This window comes from Tenrec ecaudatus, chromosome 3 (genome assembly GCF_050624435.1).
Source record: "Tenrec ecaudatus isolate mTenEca1 chromosome 3, mTenEca1.hap1, whole genome shotgun sequence".
NCBI classification, from domain to species: Eukaryota; Metazoa; Chordata; class Mammalia; order Afrosoricida; family Tenrecidae; genus Tenrec; species Tenrec ecaudatus.
Window position 1 is genome coordinate 132646353 of NC_134532.1, and position 19994 is coordinate 132666346.

A 19994-nucleotide genomic window follows, 5' to 3' on the forward strand; every position below is an offset into this window, starting at 1 on the left:
TAAGGGTTCCTAGGGGTATGGTGGGGGAGGGAGGGGTAAAAGAGGAGCTGATGTCAAGGAGTTCAAGAAGAAAGAAAATGTTTTGAAACTGATTGTGGTAGCAATTGTACAATACTGCTTGATGTGTTTGAACTATGAAATGATATGTATCAGATTCCAATGAAATGGTTTTGAAAACAAAACAAAAATTGGGTATACTTGTGGGCTAACCAAGCAAGCTATCTATGCTTAGTTCTGCTGCACCTGAAGTTAATAGTGGTCAGAAATGCCTTATTTTTAAGAAATACATCATGGAATAATGAAATCTAATTTATACTTCATATAAATAGGTAATAGCACTCATCCTATACATTTGAGATCATTTTGTTAAATTGTTGTGGTTAGGCCTTAATGAAGCTGCTTAACAAAGGATTCTTATAGCATGGAAAAATAACTTTCCTGTGACAGGCACTGGCCTAAAAGGCTGCCACTGAGACACTATAACTCATGGGCCCTGTTCCTCTCTGCTGAGCCTCAGGGAGAAATTTTGCTACATACATGAAGAAAAATAATAATAAATAACTTTCCATTTATAATCTAAAGATTTAGTAGTGGTGTTTCTAAAATTAGGGAATTTTTTATATCTCAATTATATTTTCCCAAAGCAGAAATAACTAATAACTATTTTAGTAGCTAACCGGAGCTCCTTGTGCAAACTTGCTTTGATTTTTATGACTTCACCTCCCTTACTTTTATAAAACTCTCACATAATTTTTTATCCTTCTCAAAGAAGTTTTCAGCCCCCCCCCCACATATATAATCTTTTTGTCTTCATGCCTTTGCTTTTATTGTTCTGCTTACAACTCATAGAAATGAGATAAACAATTGCAACATTAGAATAGTTTTCCACCACAATGCCAGTTTCGAGGTCTTTGCCAAAATAAGACTACAACACACCTTTGAGAAAACAACTATTTTTATTTATTTTATTCAGAGCTCTTACAGATGTTGTAACATTTCATAATTCAGATAGATAGACCATAATTGCACAATTGCTATTACAATCAGTTTCAAAACATTTTCTTTCTTCTTCAAAGCTTTGATATCAACTCCCCTTTATCCCCTCCCTCCACACCCTTCCCCCCAGGAACCTTTGTTATTTTTGTTATATGTTATTATTCTATTATTTATTTATATATATATATATATATAATCCATATCTTACACCATCCAATATATCCATTAACCTACAATTCTCTTATTTGATCCCCTCGAATGGGATTATGTAGTCAAAATTGCTATCAGCTCCCCCCTCCTGTATCTTCCCGTATCCTCAGGGAAGCGTAACTCCCATTGCTGTTTCTAGGCATCCATCCTGGCATCACTGCATCAAATGACCTTAATTATACAAATGAATACATGTAAGTCTAGCAGTACCAATGAGGTGAAACATAAGCTTTAATAGTAATTGGGAGAACACTCCTAAAGTTCAACAAACAGACCCGGAACTATTTATAGGCTTTTGGTTTTTTTTATGTTGCTAGTTTTTGTTGTTGTTGTTTTGTTTTGCTCTGTCTTGTATTATTGCCTCTACATGTCTATCTAGATAAGATAGATGGGATAAACAACCTGGAGGAGAAAATAACAATGGAACCAAAGGTTCCAGGGGGACATGAGAGAGGGAGGCGGGGGAAGGAAGTATATGTTAACAAACTCAGGAACAAGTGAACAACAAGTGATCTGAAATCGAAGGTGAGGAGGGTATAGGATATCTGGTAGGGCTTGATCAAGGACAATGTAAAAGAGAAGAATTACTGAAACCCAAATGAAGGCCAAACATGATAGGGGGACAAGAGGAAAGTAAAAGGAAATCGAGGAAACAACTAGGAGGCAAAGGGCATTTACAGAGGTCTAAATACAGGCATGTACATATGTAAGTATATTTAAATATAATGATAGGTAAATAGATCTATGTCCATATAGTTATATGTTAAGTATCAAGGTAGCAGATGGACATTGGGCCTCTACTAAAATACTTCCTCAACACAAGAACACTTTGTTCTAATAACCTGACATTTGTGATGCTCACCTTCTGAACACTATCGCTGAAGACAAAATGGGCACACATCAAATGTGGTAAAGAAAGATGATGGTGCCCGGCTATCAAAAGATATAGCATCTGGGGTCCAAAAGGCTTGAAGATAAACAGCCATCTAGCTGAGAAGCAACAAAGTCCACATGGAGGAAGCACACTAGCCTGTGTGATCACGAGGTGTTGAAGAGATCAGCTATCAGGCATCATCAGAATAAAAAGTCATATCACTGTGAATGAGGGGGAGTGTAGAGTGGGGACCGAAAGCCCATCTGTATACAACTGGATAGCCCCTTACAGAAGGGTTGTGGGGAGGAGACAAGTCAGTGTAACAACGAAGAGACATATGATTTTCCTCTCATTTTTAATGCAGTGTAGCAACAATGATATACACAATTTTCCTCTCATTTTTAATGCTTCCAGCCGCCGCCCCCTCCCTACTATCATGATCCCAATACCTTACAAATCTGGTTAAATCAGAGTATGTACATGGGTACATATAAGAACTGGGAACACAGGGAATCCAGGACAGATAAACCCCTCAGGACCAATAATGAGAGTAGCCATACCAGAAGGGTAAGAGTATGATGAGGGGAGAGAGGGGGAGCCAATCACAATGATCTACATAGAACCCCCTCCATGGGGGATGGACAACAGAAAAGTGGGTGAAGGGATACATCAGTTAGTGTAAGACATGAAATACTAATAACAATTTATAAATTATCAAGGGTTCATGAGGGATGATGGGTCGTAGGAAGTAAAAAGAGGAGCTGATACCAAGGGCTCAAGTAGAACGAAAATGAGAATGATGAGGGCAAAAAATGTACAAATGTGCTTGACACAACGGATGATTGTGTGGATTGTGATAAGAGCTGCATGAGCCCCTAATAAAATGATTAAAACAAAAAACAAAGGAAAATTATGTGTTTCATCAGTGATATACCATACCCTGAATTCCTCAATTCCATACCCCGACCCCTTATGTAGCCCCTCTGTGAGGGCCAAGACAGTGATTTTTTACCAATCAAATCTGGGCTGTTACTTGTAGGTTCTAGCAATACAAGAGCTTGACTCTCCAATTGCCCAGAGTCAGTTCTCAAATATGCCTACTTTCTGGAGCGGTTTTCAGTAACAGGTTTGGTGCCCATGGACTCCCTCTTGGGCAAGCACACAACTGCCCCTTTGTCTTCCTCTTGAACAGCGTTCAAGACAACAGCTCTTGTTTCTTTGCTGGCGAGATCTTCAAGCAGTACAGATGGACAAGAGAGAGCGGAGCATGTGTCTGTGGTCAGCACCCACCCTCGTGAGTCCGGCAGACTCGTGAGCACTTGTGAGTCCTGCGGATACAAAGCATTTGAGGGATCGTATCTCACTCTGAACGTCTCTTTTAACAGGAGTCTTTTAAAGGAGCACTCTTTCCTTTTGCTATATTTATATGACATTATTTTCTGGTAAATAATGTCATTTTTATCAAGCAGTTAAGAGGAAAGACACATTTGGTAAATATCAATAAATATAATTTAGCATATTTCTTCTACCTTAAAAATGTCTTTTTCTTTATTTTGCATATGCAAATAAATATACCATATGGCATGTCTTTCTTATAAAACCATCAAGCATTTATTGAACTCCTACAAAGGCATTTAAGTGGATGGATTTAAAGCTCTAAGCTTCATACATGAACATATGTGTTCCATTAATGGATTACATTATTAGAATTATTCTCCTTGTGTGTGTGAAGTTTGTGTCCCTGCTTATTTCTGCTAGATTAGGCTTCAGTTTCTCTGTCTTTCCCGTGGCTTTGGCAAGAACAGCTAAGTGCTGAGGGCTCTCCCTGGGTCCTTTCCCGTGAATTCCTCTTTGTTGGCACTTGCTGTCATTTTTCATGCCATGCAGCCTTTTCAACTTCTCCCTGATTCTGCGGTCATGTTCATACAGCTGCTTCTTTCCTGAGCTCATGTTTCTATAATCTGCAAACACTTCTAATTTTCAAAGTTCTGATTTTGTCACGTCCCTCTATCACTTTTGTCTGTTTTAATTTATACATTGGGATGTGCATTCCTAGGTGAAGCTCCTGCTGAGGGACCACCTGACACACACATCGCAGAGGAGTCTCCTGGCAGACTTGTCAAAATTGTCTACTTGGAGGTATTGGTTACGATGCTTGGCAGGTGCTATGTGACTGATCACCACCTGAACAGAAATTGATCTGTGGCCACATTAGAGTCACTTAAACAGCCAATTGTAGAGAATAGAATAGACATGGAGCAGTACAAGAAAATGACAGGGGCACAGGAAAACTATCAGTAAAACCATATGAGGTAATAATAAAACATGTAAAGATGGGTCAAAATATTCATATTTCTATTGTTCTGAGACACATTCTTGTACAGAGAAGTTGCTTGGTATACACATGGGCACACATCTTTTTAAACTGTTTTTTTTGCAAAATTTTATCTAATTTAAATTTTTGTTTTTCTGTGCTCTATTCTTTTCCAACACGGGCACTCACTGAGCTAAGACACTCTGAGCCAAAATACAAACAAAATCAAAAAAGCATGTGAATCTATATATGTATATGTGTATATACATACTAGGATTATTATCTGGTCTTCTAATAAATTCCCCTTTTCTATTTAGAGCCAGGTGTTCCACAAATTCTGATGTGGTGTTCAATTGAACTCTCTTCCTTGAGGTGTATATTCTTCCTCTTCTATTTATTTATTTCTCTGACTTTCTGGAACCCATGTAAAGAAACGGTCACTTGGTTGGTTTTTTTTCCTAATGATTAACACAGCCAGAAGACTGGAACTTATTAGCTATTTATAGACAAACCAGTAACAGACCGGGATAATTTATCAAGAGCTGGGTTTAATTCAAACATTTGGTGTTGATAAAAAAGCTCTGTTTCTCCATTACAGTTATGATGGAAATGAGTTTTAGTCAGTCAAAGTGGTGACTGTACGGTATTGGGAATGTACTAAATGTCACTGAATTGTCACTTCTAAATGGTTCACTTATGTTACATGATTTCACCTCCACAACAACCAGGTGAGAGAATTACATAAGTATCCTGTTAACCTGAACAAAAGTACCCTTTCCCCCCTTGACAATGCATGGAAATATACATTATCACAACATTCTGGTAATATTTAAATTAATGACAAAATCATTTTGTTATAAATTTCACTGAAACATTTACTGGTAATTTACTCAACAAAGAATTAATGGGGGCCATGGATGTTCTAGCCATGTCTTGGCATCACTTGAATCCTTCAACAGGAATTAGTTTTTGGAATATATTAAGGAAAATAATCTCACTTAAAATTCTATTTTATATAATCTTAGATTTTAAAGGACCTGGATTCACAAAGATTAATTTCCCTTAAATATGAATAAAGTGGAAATTGGAAAATAGGCCAGTATACTTCTCTCCTTTCTTTTGATTTTGCTCTTCTTGTTTGTTTTCTCTCATTCATTCCCTTCTTCTCGTTACTTTTATGTTCTGTACATGCGAGAGCATTTTTAAATGTCAAAATGTGTATTTATATAATGCATTTAAACCAAATTGGGTGGTACATTTTAAAGATGTTTCCTTTTTATGCTTTATGTGACCAGTGATTTCCTAATTTATTTTAGAGCTCAGTCCTATTTTCAAATATGGTATCATGTAGAAGTTCAGTGTATGAAACAGATATACTGAGCTGATCTACTTGACGCCTCATCTGTGCCCTTCTGCAAGTGGTTTCTGACCTTGGCACACAGTTTGAAAATAACTAATTTAGCCAGTTCAATATATTTAATGGCATGTCTTATTTCCCCTATTTCTTATTTCTTTATAATTTGGTGGGTCTGATACTACAAGAAAGGAACAAATTGCTCATTTTCAGTGACACACGAACTCATAGGTCCCCTCAGAACACATCTAGTAAATTACTTCTAGTGAAGTAAATATTGGGTTGAAAGAGTTCTTAAATATATATATATATATTATATACAGTTCTTTCATTAGGTACTGGTCCTTCTGAATGTTTTTGGTGTTTTATATTTTTCATTTCTAACAGGAAAAACCTGAGCGCACCTTCTTGGTCCTCTCTTTTTCCACGACACTAGGATTTTTCACTATTAACTTAAAAATCTCAGCAAGCTAGACCTTCATCTAAACACATGTAACATCCAAATTCATTTCTAAGAAATGACTAGGGGAAATATAGTTAATTACAGCAAACAAAAACAAGAACTCTATTCACAGTTCCATTTGCAGGGAACAGGAATAATTTTTCTCATATGATTCATCTCTATAGGGTCTAGAAAATACAAGATTAGACTTTATCATAGTAGTATGGGGTATTCAGTCATTGAAGAGTCCTCGTGGTGCAATGGTTAAACATCGAGCTACTAATTGAAAGGTTAGTAATTTAAACCTACCAGCCACCCTCCAAGACAATAATGTGACAGTGTGTTTTTTCCGTGTAGTTTATAGCATTGGAAATCTTACAAGGCAGTAATATTCTGCCTTGGTAAGATCACTTTGAGTCATAACTGACTTGACAGCAAAAGAAACATCATATGTTAATGTGTCTTACTGAAATGGATATAGACTAATAAGGAATCCAGAGATGAATTAATATGTACTATTTCTAGCATAGAGTCCTACGACATCTGCCTCCTTCAAGTTAGAGAGACTTCTACACTTTCTGAAACTTAGCAAGCAGGAATGTACATGTGGCCTTACTTGTCATCCGCCTCTGCTATGGCTTCGCCATAAATGGCGTCACTGCAGCAGCACAATGCACCACCAATGAAACAATTAAGCCTCATGAAGGCACTATAGGACAGAATAGAGCTGCTCCACTGGATTCCAAAAACTATAAACTGTCTAGATAACCTCTTCTTTCTATACAGAAGCAAACGGTCCTACTTTTCCACCTCAGAGCAGCCCACTGTGCTGCAAGCAGCTCAGACTTATCTCACCAGCAGGGCTGCTTTCCATTCAATAGAGCACATGTACACTTGAAGGAGCTTACATTCCCTGCCTTCGCATCCTACCACCACGATCAGCACCATGCTTCAACTCATCACCCTGGAGAACTTCTATGCACATGATTCTCCATGCCATTTGTTATGGTTAGGGGTTATGCCAATGTGTTAGTCCAGGTAGACTAGAGAAACACATTCAGAGACACTCATTTGTGTAGAAGCAAAAGCTTTATATACAAGAGCAGTTGAATATTGAGAAAACATCCTAGCCCAGTCCAGATCAAGTCCATAAGTCCAATGTTAGCCCATATGTCTGATGCCAGTCTAAAAATTCCTCTTCAGACTCACCCAACACATGCAATGATGCCAAATGCAGAAGAATCAAAGGCCAGTGGGTGGAAAGTCTTGTGGATCCAGTGGTGGTGGAAGCATCTCAGCACTGGCGCGTGGGTCTCCAGATGGCTTCTTCAGCTCCAGGGCTCTGGCTCCATCAGCTTAGCGCCATGTGACTTGTCAGCAAAAATGTCTCCCATGGAGAGTGTGTGCCCTGCTCCCAGGGAGGAGGACATGAAAACACCCAGAATCCTCCGGAGAGGGACACGCCTACAAGGAGGCATGAATCAGGCTGTGACCTGATTGACAGGCTAGACCCCACCCCTATAACCTATTAACAAGTTGACATGACATCATGTAACTATCACAGCTAACTAGACACTGTTGGGTAAGAGTGGAGGTGAAACCCAAATTATCAACTGGGTCACAGGCTGATGACATCTCCTTGGGTGTGGCCTTTTTAGAAGAGTGAACCTGGGAATGTCTCTTTCCTTCTCTGCCCCTAGCCAACCTGAGAACTGTCAGCACCCTGCTATATTTCCCTTTCCCTTGGATCCCTGTGACTCTGTACCCAATGGCCTGCATTTCCCTGCATCTGCCTTCTCTTGGTTGCATCCCCTGCCTACAGCTACGCGAGGCTGCAGAGGGCTCTGGGTAGCATCTGACTCATGAACCTAAGTTGAACTGGGCTGGGATGTCTTCTTGATATAAAGCTCTTTCGTGTGTGTGTGTGTGTGTGTGTGTGTGATAGGTATTTATGTTTATATGTGATATATGTATATAGACATTTTATATATATATATATATATATATATATATATATATATATATACAGACATGATGTATATATTTTTTCACTGATTTTGTTTCTTGACAATCCATACTGTGCACTCTACTTTTTTGCTGTCCAGTTTTTTTCTGGGCAATATGCCTGAAAGCCCAATCACACTATCTGTCTGCTGTCCTAATGGGGTAAAGTACCACACTTGGATCAATACAACTCTATCCTTGGTTTCCTATCCAACAGAAGCTATATTCTCGCAAACATGAATGTGCTCAGTGATCTCACATTAATGGCATCTAACCTTGCTCAGCCGGCCTCCCTCTCTGGGTGATCTGCCTTTCCAGGTGCCACACTCTGAATCAATGGTCCTCAATCTGCAGTCACAAGCCCTTTGGGGGTCGAGCGACCCTTTCACAGGGGTTGCCCGATTCATAACAGTAGCAAAATGACAATTATGAAGTAATAATGGAAATGATTTTATGGTTGGGGTCACCACACCATGAGGAACTGTATTAAAGGGTCGCGGCTTTAGGAAGATTGAGAACCACTGCTCCAAAGAGTTCTTATGCCCTTCCTTCCTAGGGACGGGAACTGTCCTCTGCGCTGGCGACAGGGCTGTAAAGAAGACAGCAACACGCCACTTCTCTCTACTACTTATGTTCTAGTTGAAGAAGGCAGAATATGCACCAGGAAACAAATGGACAATTCGGGTTACCGTTGAAGTGCCAGGAGGAAGAGGAGAGTGATGTGAAATAGGTCAGTGGGGAGTACCACTTTAGGCCGGTGTCGGGGAATCGCTCCCTCTCCGAGGACAATCAGAAGGTATTTCAGGGGGGCAGTAGAATAAACACGCCATGTGAAGAAGCATCTACAGTAACGCACAGCTTTTCAGTGAAAGAAGCCTTTCCGAGATGGATGGGGAGAACATCCCCGTGTGCCTCATGCAGCAGATACAGCCGTCTAGTGAGCAGACCTGACCAGCGCGACCTCTCTGCCACCAAGTCGATGCCCACGGAGACCCACCCTGGAGGACTGAGTAGAACTGCCCCTGCGCGTTGTGGCCGCTGCGAATGTTGACGGGCGCAGAGAGCTGCTTCTTGTCTCCCCCAAGGGGCTGGCGGTTCGACGGCTGCCCTTTCTGTAAGCAGCTCATAACCCGCACCCCCCCCCCCCCAGGCCTCCTCACACCGGCCCACAGGCAGTCACAAGGGAGTAGCAGAGTACAAAGGCAAGTCATGTACACGTGTTATGTAGATTATCCCTTCTATAGAAAGGTGTTACACTAAGCCCAGGAGAACAGCTAGACGGAATCCTCGTTTAATTGATTAGATTTTCTTTATGGGTGTCTTGTTTTTTGTTGCTGAGGAGTTGGTTTGAATCAGGAGGTTGCTTCTCACCCAATGGGGACAGACAGGATTGCACCTGCAAGGTTTCCAGACAAGAAACTTTACGTCTATCACCAAGCTTGACTTTGGAAGGAAGGTTAGGTGGGCCTGAATCAACAACCTGTTAGTTACTAGTTCAGTGCTTAGACATGTAGAACACACACACACACACACACACACACACATACACACACAGAGAGAGTATTGCTATGAGTGTTATTTCATACGTGTTTTAGCATGTCTCTGTGCACAATGGATGCGTGTAGAAGTGTTCTCTCAGTAATCCACTTCTATTGGTCTCACTGGGGTGATTAAAAAAAAAGGCTCAAGCAAAACAATAGCGTCTTAAGGGGACTGCTGGTCTGCTGGGTCAGTAACTTCAAGTAAGAAACACCAGCTTGAAAAGTTATGGCGCCTTTCATGAAGACTCCAAAGGGGAAATCTTGATGGATTGTTTCCCCCAAAATGATATAAAATAATTACGGTGGGCTTAGTTTAAAGACATTTTATGAAGATTGAAAAGTATATTGAGAAAAACTAGGACAAGTGTGTTGAGGAAAATTTCTCCATCATTATAATCCTTCGGTTGTTATTCGGATATAACAAGGACCGTTTCTACTAGTTACTTTGGGAAACCTTAAAGAGCAGTGCTTCTCCACCTTCCTAATGCCGCGACCCTTTCATACAGTTCCTCGTGTGGGGGTGACCCCCAACCATAGAATTATTTTCCTTGCTACTTCATAACTGCAATTTTGCTAATGTTATGAATCATAATGTAAATATCTGATATGCAGGATGTATTTTCATTGTTACAAATTGAACATAATGAATGAATCGTGATTAATCCCACAATAACATGTATTTCTATATTGTGAAATATTTATTTCTAATGGAAAATAAATGAAATGTCTTGAAGCATGGCACAGCATGGGCAACAGTCTTCACTCTGGTACTCCTATGTGAGCATATCTGCATTTGTGGGCACACCCACCTGGAGATGATAAAGGAGCGGGGTCTCAGTTCCTAAGAACATCGGAAATATGTGCTTTCTAATGGTCTTTGGTGAACCCTGTGAAAAGGTCATTCGACCCCCAAGGGGTTGCGACCCACAGGTTGAGAACCACTGCTCTGAAGGATGCCCAAACTGCCACTTTGCCACGGTGTCCATTGAAGGGAGATGGATCTTGAGGAGGCATTTAAGAGATAGAAACACCACTTTCAGGAGGATATAGATAGAGGACAACCAGAGAAACAATAACTTCGCATTCTGATATTTTATTAAACATTTCTAGGATTCTGTAGCAATGCCTTTTTAAAAATGTAACCTCACATAAAGCTGTGTTGTCTGCCTTATGCTCACACGCATTGTGTATTTGATTTTATTGTAGCCACTGTGTTAATCCATCTCACTGAAGGTTTTCCTCATTCGTTGTTCATCTGTTACCTGACTGAGCATGGTATTCTGTAGGAAACTGACACTCTGACAACATAGTACATGCGAAAATACTGTCAACCTCCCTTACGAAGCCTTCTGGCTGTACTTCTTGAATGAGGTCGTTCTTCATGGCATATTCAATATCCATCACAAATGCCATTACTTAAATGTATCAGTTTTATTTGGCCATCCATAATAATTGTCCAGCTTTCTCAATGTATATTGAGATGATGAAAGTATCATGGCTTGTATAAAATACTTCACAGTCCTTGAAGTGACATGCTTGCTCCTTAATACTTAACCCGGTCTTTTGTTGGCATATTTGTCCAATGCAGTATGTGGTCCTTTTATTTCTTCACTGCTGCTTCCGTGGGTCCAAGCTAAATGAAATCCTTGATAACTTATGTCTTGTGCCTTTGTAATTTGCTTACTTGTAAAGTGGTGAAGTGTTTTGCTTTCTTTCTGTTGAAAATAATCTACACCGAAGGCTGCAATCTTCAATTTTCATCAGTCAGTGCTTTAAGACCTCTTCTCTTTCAGCCAGCAAAGTTGTGTCAAGAGATTCCTACTGAATCTTCCTCCAAATCTGAGACTACATTCTTCATCATTTAGGGCATCTTCTTGGATTAGTTGCTCAGCATACAAATTTAATAATGTAGTAAAAGAATAAAACCATGAGACAAACCTTTCCTGATTTTAAATCCTGCAGCATCCCCTTGTTCCTTGGAAATGGCTACCTCTTATATGGTGCACAGGTTTCCCTGAGCACAATTAAATGTTTCAGAATTCCAGTTGCTTACAATGCTATACATAGTTTGTTATAATCCACATTGTCAATGAAGCGCAGGTAAATATGTATGTATGTATCTGTATACACATATATAAGTATATATGTATATACATACAAATTGAAACAGTCATGTATGTATATCTGTGTATATGTGAATAGCCATTAGCGTTTACATGTGTATATTTCCTAGCTCTCAATCTACAAGCAGTTACTACCCTCTTATCTATTAGCACTCCTAGCTTCCAAATACTTTCTTCAGTAAAAGAAATCATAACTTCTTTTAGAATTCATTTATTCCAGAGTTTTTGCAGGGAAATTCAAGAGAAACTTAGAACACATTATGGAGTTAGAAGATAAGAAAATGACTAAAGGAGGAAAAATTGAGTGGCACATATTATAAGGATACAAAAACCATCTTAAAGGAGTTTCCAAGAATCAAATCTTGAACTCTTTGTGCAACCATACAAACATAGTACTTTTTGTGAACAATAGAATAATAAAAAATCCATATCAATATAAAGAAGCAATTACACAATTAAATGTTAGGGGAATGGCAATCCTACACAAAAGAATGTACTTAATAAATATAGATGGGAGAAGGGAAATGGAAAGTCTTTATTAGAATAGTATAATAACCACTGCAGAACAAATAGATTGAGACCCTAAAATTAGTTATTCATATCTTAAAGTGAAATGGAGTATTTCCCTGTCTTGGACAATCTCAAAGTGTTCTGAATATTGATCAAGTACAAAGCTAAATAGTAGTTTTAGAATGAAGACACTGACTGGGAAAATGGCAAGAACATAGATAATGTAGCTACTGATAAGACAGAGATAAGACAGAGATAAGGATATTCTACAAAACACTTGCCCACATCAGGTATCGGGATCATGAGAGATAAGGAAAGGGTGAAAAAAACAGTCACATATGGGGAAGACAAAGGAGACAATACTTATAAATGAAACATGGTTCTAGATTGAATCCTAGAACAGAGAATATAAAATTAAAACAATTATACAAGAGCTAAAATATGGCGTTGATTATTCCCCACATGAATTCCAAGAATATCTCAAGATCAGTTTTGATGTACTGAATAGAATTACAGATGGAAGATAGATACCAGGTCTAACAAATTGTGGGATAACATCATACATGAAAATCATTTAAAAAGACAGGAAAGAAAAGGTCATAGTGGATATCAGAAGAGACTGTGAAACTTGCTCTTGAGCAAAGAATGCTAAAAACAAATGGAAGAAAGTAAGAAAAAGTATTGAACAGAACATTTCAAAGGGCCTCTGAAGAAGACAAGTATCATCATTAAATGTGCAAACCTGAAATCAGTAAACCAGACAATGAACACAAATGCAGCATATCTTAAGCTCAAAGAACAGAAGAAATGTCAACCATATATTTGTAATATTAAGATGATCTGGTCACAATATTGAATGACGCAGGAAACATCAAAAGAAGATGGAAGGAATACACAGAGTCACTGTACTCAAACGACCTGCTAAACATTCAAGCATGGCAAGTGGCAGCATATTGCCAAGTGCCCGCTGCACCGAAGGAAGGCACCCGTGCTGCACGGACGTCATTAGCCACAAGCAAGCTTCTAGACATTGCAGACACCAACTGAAATGTGCCAATAAGCCTATGAAGCACTAGAATCACTCACTCGTCTATGCCAGGAGATTTCGAAGAGAGCTTCTAGGCCAACTGAGTGGATGAGATGCCTACTTTTGTCCATTTCAAAGAAAAGTAACCCAATAGAATATGAAAATTATCAAACAATATCATTAATATCCCATGCAAGTAAATTTTTGCTAAAGATCATTCAACAATTGTAGCAGTACGCCACCAGAAAGCTGCCAGGAATTCAAGTCAGATTCAGAGAACGTAGAACAGGGGCTATCGCTGGTGACATCAAAGGCATCTTGACTGAAGACAGAGAATAATGGGATGATGTTTGCTATTTACTGGCTATGCGAAGCCACTGGGCTGTGTGTAGGTCAAAATAAGCTATGGATAACACTAAGAATGGAAATTCCAGAACACCCCATTGGGTTCATGCAGCACCTGTACAAAGACTAAGAGACAGGGTATGAACAGAAGATGCGGATACTGCATGGTTCTTCTACATGAAGCAGGACTTTACATTAGGATTGGAGGCAGGTTTATGAATAACTCACAACACGCAGATGGCACAACCTTGCTGCTGAAAGTGAGGAAGACTCAGAGCGTTGCTGATAAGATCAAGGGCTTCAGCCTTTAATGCAGTGGTTCTCAATCTGTGGGTTGTGACTCCTTTGGGAGTCAAACGACCCTTTCACAGGGGTCGCCCAATTCAGAACAGTAGCAAAATTACAGTTATGAAGTAGCATCAAAAATTATTTTATGGTTCCGGAACTGTATAAAAAGGTGGCGGCATTAGGAAGGTTGAGAACCACTGCTTTAATGTGAATTCAATTCAATGTAAAGAAGAAGGAAAAAATCCTCACACCTGGGATAATAGGTAAAATCATGATAAATGAAGAGTAGATTGAAGTTCTCCAGGATTTCATCTTGCTTGGATTCAAAATGAGCATTCATGGAATTTGTAGGAAACTAATCAAATGTGGCGTTGCATTGGGTAAATCTGCGACACAATCGCTTTAAAATAGTGAACAGCAAGGATGTCACTTTGAGGGCTAAATGCCCCTGCCCAAAGTCATAGTATTTTTAATCCCTTGACATGCCTGTGAGAGTTGGGCATTGAATAGGAAGATGGTTGGGGAATTGATGCATTTGAATTGTGGTGCTGGTGAGGAATATTGAAGTACCATGTATTGACAAAATAACAAAAATCTTCCTTGGAAGAAGTACATGCAGAGTTCTCCTTAAAAGTAAGGCTAGCAAGACTTCATCTTATATACTCTGGACAGGTTATCAAGGGAGAGAGTCTCTGAAAAAGGACACCATTCTTGCTAAAGTAGAAAGGCAAAGACATAGAGGAAGACCATCAGGGAGATAGATCGACACGGTGATTGGCGAGCATGGGCTCAATGGGACAATTGTGAGGATGGCCCAGCCTCGGGCAATGTTTTCTGTTGTGCAGTCACTATGCCTCAGATCCAACGCAGTCACCTAACAACAATAGCAACAACTGTGGTATCACATTATGTTAGGTTCACTAATGTATCTTCTGAAATGCTATTTCTACATAAGTTCACCTTCACATATGTCAGGAGTCAGGATTTCAATGTAAATTTTGGGGTGAGGGAGGCATATTTCAATCTATAAGAATAATAGCAAGAAGTCTGAAAATTAGGCTGTAAAATTAGTTTTGACTTATAGTGCCCCCCCATCTCGTAAATAACTAGAGTTTCACCAGGCTTCCTAGGCTGTACTATATATGAAAGCACACTGTCACAACTTGCTTCCACAGTCACTGGTGACTTTCAACCACCAGCCTTTTGGCTGTGACTGACTGCTTAACCATTGTACATCAGGGCCATTAGATCTCATTTAAGCTAATTCCTTTTAAATGAAGAAAAATGAAAGGGTTGAAGTTATCAGACCTCATCAAAGACAGGAGTTCAGACCGATCCTAACCTTCTTGTTACATAAATCTCATATTAATTCTGAAGCATTTAGAGGCTGTCCGAACAAAGAGTCCAGTTAGCTCCTCATAGTAACTTGCTGGACAGCAGAAGAAGGCACATAGTAACTTGATGGACAACAGAAGAAGGCACAGAGTAACTTGATGGACAACAGAAGAAGGCACTGGCCCGTCCTGCACCAGCCTCACAAGCATTTCTATATTCGAGCCCATTGTTGCAGCCACAGTGTCAATGCAACACTGAAAGGTCCTCCCTATTTTTGCTGACCCTCTAGTTTACCAAACATCATGCCCTTCTCCAGAGCTGGGTCCTCCCTAAAGACATAATCAAAGGACATAAGGTCATGTCTCTCCATGTTTGCTTTTAAGGCCTGGCAGGACTTCTAATGCAGTTAACGATTCACCCCCAGGAACACTGATGGCATGTTGGTTCCGGTGTTGGATTACTAACCGCAAAGTATGTGATTCAAAACTCATGAGCTGCTCTAGTGAGAACAAGATAAAGTGGATTCTTCTAGTTGTCGATGGCATCCTACAAAAGAAGGGACACAAACACACTGAGAGAAAGGAGGTAGCGGGAGGAAAGCTGTGGCTCCAATCCAAGGAAAGCCTGGAGCTTCTAGAAGCCAGGAGAAGCAATACACGATCTCAACTGAGTCTTCAGAAAGAACATAGCCCGGTACCTGAGTTTGGACTTCTAGCTCTCGGAATGTTGAGACAATAAATTTCTATTCTTCAGATGAATTCCACTTGTGGCACTGTACTATGGCCTCAACAAAAATCGCCTGCCATGGCGTCATTTCTGACTCATAGCAACCCTAAAGAACAGGGTAGAAGTATCCCTGTGGGTTTCTGAGACTGTAACTCATATATATTTATATATAATTTATATAAAATTTTATACAATTGTACAGTTCTTAAAGCAATCCATACATCAATTGTATCAAGCACGTTTGTACATATCTTGCCATCATCATTTTCAGAACATTTTGTTTCTACTTGAGCCCTTGGTATCAGTTCCTCTTTTTCTCTCCCTCCCCCAACTTCCCACCCTCCATGAGCCCTTGATAAATTATACATTGTGGTATTTACATACTCTGGTGTCAATTTGAGACTTACAAGTGAAGGGGTGGAGTTAGTCTGGCAATCAGGTCAATGCTTGATGACTTCCCTCAGAGGCATGAATAGTTCTATGGAGATAAATAGCTCATTTGAGGTGGAACACATGTTCAGACCCCATGAGACATTCTTGTTAACAAGCCACATGGAGACAAGCTGATGGCAGCCAGAGCACTAAAGATGGAGAAGCCACATGGAGACCCCTGCCAACACTGAGATGCTTACACTGCCACTGGATCCACAAGACTTTCTACCCATTGACCTGTGATCATCCTGCATTCAGCATCATTGCATATGTTTTGCGATTCTGAAGAGGTATTTATAGATTGGTATTAGACATATAGGCTGATGCCGGACTTCTGGACTGGGCTGGAATATTTTCTCATGATTCAACTGCTCTTGTATATAAAGCTCTTTCTTATACATATATGAATGTCCCTGGATTTGTTTCTCTAGTCTACCCAGACTAACACATAAATTATTATTATTTTCATATCTTACACCATTCATCTTCCTCGGTGGGAAAGTTATACATTGATCATTGTGATCAGTTCACTCTTTCTCCCCACTTCTTCCCCCACCTTCCCCCCTCATTATATCGCTACTACCATTATTGTTCCTGAGAGGGAGACTGTAACTCTTTATGGGAGTAGAAAACCCATCTTTTCCACAAATGTCAGTGGCTGGTTTTGAACTGCTGACTTTGTGGTTCACAGTCCAATGCATAAGTCCTAGGAAATTAATTCAATTATTTTATGTGGTAAGAAAAGAAGGTATGACAAAGCATCTTGAAAGGATTGTCCTGGATTATCTGAACCGTCCCTAAATGCAATCACAAATGGTCTTATAAAAAAGAGGTAGAAACACATGTCCAAAGTAGAGGAGACTAAGTCTCACCATCCTCACGTCTGAGAGGCTGGCTGTATTTATTCCAACATGGATTTCGTTTGTTGCTCTCACAGTCCACAGTAAATTCAATATTCTTCACCAACACCATAATTTGAAGGCCTCAACTCTCCTTGTGTTTTCCTTGTTTATTGTCCAGCATTCTTATGCATATATGCATATGAGTTGATTGTAAACACCATGACTCTGCTTAGGGTATGTCAGTTTTCAATGTGAAATCTTGACCTTTTAGTACTTTAAAGAGGTCATCTGCAGTGAATTTGCCCAAGGCAACACATTTCAACATATTCTGCTGCTTCCATGGGCATCGTTTCTCTTGTTAAACTAGTTTTGTATATGTAAACCAGAGATGTGATCATTACACAAATTCAAATCTGAGGATTCAAAAAGAAATCTTAAATTGGGTGGTTTTATTTCAGTGTAAGTCCAACAAATAATTGTTACAAATAGATACATGAAACTTTTCATTTGTAGAGCTAAGTCAATAAGGAAAATGTTGTATTAGATTCAGCATTCAGTAACTTTAATTGGTTTTTCTCAACTTGAAATTGGTTAAATATTTTTCTGAGCATTTTGAAGGATTTTATTCTTTCAAAAATGTTTTAAAACACTGGTATAAAGCAGTGTGGCAGAGTATTACAATTAAACATTTTCCCATTGGTCACCGAGGAAACAGAACCAAGTGACCCTCCTAGTTAAGCTAGCAGAGAAAGCCAGCAGCAGGTTTTCAGGCTGCCAACCTTTTTCAACAAGAGCAGCACAATCTTTTTCATATATCTGTGCTCTACACAAACGATTTCCTAGCAAAAACAGAAATCTCAGAGGATCAAATGTCTTAGCGGATCAACTAAAGCCACAGTAGATTCAGGTGTGGTGACATTGCTGTTGTCGGTCATCCTTGTAAGTCTTTCCAAGCACCACAGATGTCAGTGATGTGAAGAACATGAAGACACATGCTGATTATTCCACAGTCACGTAATAGTGTCAAAGAGAGGGATTAAGAGATATTATTAACATATCCTCAAAATAATTGGTTTACGTTTAATAATCTCTTAGCTCTGACAAGTGAATCCTGCCTGAGGAGCCCTTTCCAAACGCCAATTCATTCAGAACTAGTTTGTCTGAAGAATTTACTTTGAGAAACATACATCACACATTCTGATTCTAACCCATACACTCAGAAAAAAATATTTAATTATATCATTATATGCTTTATCTCTTACCTACGGTGTTTGTCTTGGTAGACTAGAGAATAAATCCACAGATACTCATATGTGTATAAGAAAGAGATTTATATAAAAGAACAGTTGAGTATTGAGAAAACATCCTAACCTAGTTCAGCTAGAGTCCATAAGTCCAATATTTAATCCATATGTCCGATACCAATCTATGAATTCCTCTTCAGACTCATGCGACACATTCAATGGTGCTGAATGCAGGAAGATCACAGGCCAGTGGGTGGGAAGTCTTGTGGAGCCAGTGGTGTTGTAAGCATCTCAGTGCTGGCAGGGGCCTCCACATGACTTCTTTAGCTCTGAGGCTCTGGCTCCATCAGCCTCTCTCCAGGTGTCTTCTCTACAGGGATGTCTCACAGGGAGTGAACAGAGAGAAGAGAGTGTCTCCTATTTCCAAAGAGGAGTACAGAAGTTGCCAGAATGCTCAGGAGCAGGCCATGCCCACACAGAGGCCTCATCAGCCATATCCAGATTGACAGGCTACCCACAACCCCATTCACTCTTAATATGACGCCAGATTTTGTAATTACCATTCGTACCTACCTATATTATTAATTTGACATGTTTCCCAAGACTGTCTATTTTTCCATCTATCCACCTATTCATTGATTTCTCTTTCAATTGCTTTCTGTGGTTATTTTAAAGGAGAAAGTGGTTTCATTGTATATATGACACCCAATCGGGCAGTTCAGTATCAATTTGTTCTTGGTAGGTGCCATCATGCCATCAAGCTGGTCTAGACTCATAGCCACCTTATCCCTAAGGACAGTAAGAGAAAATACCACCCGGTCCTGGGTCACCCTCAAAATCATGATATTTGAGCACATCGTGGTAACCACTGTGTTAACCCACCTAATTGAGTGTCTTCCTTTTTCTCTATTGCCCTTTACTTTACCAAGCCTAGCATCTTTTTCCAGGGATGAATCTTTCTTGATATCACGTCCAAAGTACATGAGATGAAGCCTCACCATGCTCGCTTCTAAGGACCACTCGGGCTGTACTTCTCCAAAGCAGATCTGTTGGTATTTTTGGCAGCACACCATATGACTTTGGATATTTGTGTCAGCTTTTAGTTCCTCTGAATATGTGGGTTTCGGGTATGTGGGTTAGATATGTAGGTTTGGAAAGAGCTTGGTAACTTTGGAAAATCCTCCTGTGTTTGGCTCCATTAAAACTAACATTAGTTCCAGTCTTAAGAGTCTTTCACAGAGGTATATGGATTATTTTCTCATTATTCATATATAGTTATAATATACATGCTGAAAATGAGCTACACAACCACACACACTCATGTACAATGAACATAAAGCTATCAAAACCTTTTAGTTCTTCTTTTGTGCCTTCGAGTTCTTGCTAA

The 19994-nt window shown here is 39.6% G+C and overlaps 1 pseudogene; it reads left to right on the top strand.

Annotated features, from left to right (window-relative positions):
* Positions 1-415: 415 nt before the first annotated feature.
* On the top strand, positions 416-541 carry LOC142444113 (small nucleolar RNA SNORA5; annotated as a pseudogene).
* The last annotated feature ends 19453 nt before the right edge of the window (positions 542-19994 follow it).